This window comes from Mustelus asterias, chromosome 20 (assembly GCF_964213995.1).
Source record: "Mustelus asterias chromosome 20, sMusAst1.hap1.1, whole genome shotgun sequence".
In the NCBI taxonomy this organism is placed as follows: Eukaryota; Metazoa; Chordata; class Chondrichthyes; order Carcharhiniformes; family Triakidae; genus Mustelus; species Mustelus asterias.
In genome coordinates, this window is record NC_135820.1 from 66,900,823 (window position 1) to 66,902,413 (window position 1,591).

Below are 1,591 nucleotides of genomic sequence, written 5' to 3' on the forward strand. Positions count from 1 at the left end.
ATATTCCAGGGTTGAGTGTAGGGCCAGGTTGGGGATGGACAGGAAGGCAACATACTAGGGGGCGGCACAATGGCACAGTGGTTAGCACTGCTGCCTCACAGCGCCAGGGACCCGGGTTCAATTCTGGCCTTGGGTCATTGTCTGTGTGGAGTTTGTAAGTTCTCCTCATGTCTGCGTGGGTTTCCTCCAGGTGCTCCGGTTTCCTCCCACAGTCCAAAGATGTGCGGGTTAGGTTGATTAGCTATGTTAAATTGCCCCATAGCGTGAGGGGGAATAGTCGGGCAAATAGGGTTAAGCGGACAGGGCCTGGATGGGATTATAGTCGGTGCAGACTTGATGGGCTAAATGGCCTCCTTTTGCACTGTAGGGATTCTATGATGATGATGATGATTTACAAAGGCCTCCCCCATGTTCCTTTACCAGAGATACCAAGTCACTGCATGGAGTGGACAGAGCAAGCCCCCATTCCATTTCCTGCTTCAAAAACAAATTTAATAAATAGCCTCTAGACAAGGGGAAGCATCCAACACCTTCTCAAAATGTTACACTTGATTTTAGCCAAAAGGTCGAGAAGCGATAACATGCTGGCAGAGGGCCATAAAATCCAGCTTAATATGTGGCCGATGTTGCCAGTCAGCCACACCAGCATTGCTTCAGTGAGACTTGATAGCTTTCATAAGGCAGGATATTATGTTGCACAGGACAAAATAAAGTCAGTTTTAAAATCAACTTAAATATGTCAGTCTACCAGGAATATATAATGTTTGAAGTTGTATAATGTTTGAAATTTTTCACATATGGATATTATGAGATTTAAATTTTTTTTTAAATGATTCATTTGAATTTCACTGTCATATCCTACAACGCTTTGGTTTGTGCTGGTCCAAATATAATCATAGATGAGAGTGTTTCCGGTAATTATTCAAACACAAGCTCCTACCGCGATCTCTCAGTAAGACTGTTGGGTATAAGGAACGGTTGAGGACTCTGGGGTCTGTACTTGTTGGAGTTTGGAAGGATGGGGGGGGGGGGGGGGATCTTATTGCAACTTACAAGATACTGCGAGTCCTGGATAGAGTGGATGTGGAGAGGATGTTTCCAATAGTAGGAAAAACTAGAACCAGAGGGCACAACCTCAGGCTAAAGGGACGATCCTTTAAAACCGAGATGAGGAGGAATTTCTTCAGCCAGAGAGTGGTGAATCTGTGGAACTCTTTGCTGCAGAAGGCTGTGGAGGCCAGGTCATTGATTTGATTTATTATTGTCACATGTATTAACATTGCTTCTTGGAAGTGCAGCAGAGAGGGAGAGATTCGCGAGAGGAGTGCTGCGGATAAGCGCTGTTATTTTTTAACTTACTTTTTCGCGGGTTTTTTCTTTAAAAATATCTAAACCCGGAAGTGGTCGCGCAGGGAGGTCTGGGAGAGAGAGATTTTTTTTTTTCCCCAATAAATTGGAACAGAGAGGAATCCCGATACTCTACACTTGTAGAGTATCCCACCCTCCCTCCTCCTCTAACTTAAAAAAAAAGACCCAGTGAGAGCAGGGCTTTGGAGAAAACAGGAGGAGGAAAGGTAAGTTTAAAATTTTC

General features: G+C 44.4%; 1 pseudogene; it reads right to left on the reverse strand.

Annotated features, from left to right (window-relative positions):
• Nucleotides 1–420: 420 nt before the first annotated feature.
• Nucleotides 421–578, reverse strand: LOC144508762 (U2 spliceosomal RNA; annotated as a pseudogene).
• Nucleotides 579–1,591: the final 1,013 nt, after the last annotated feature.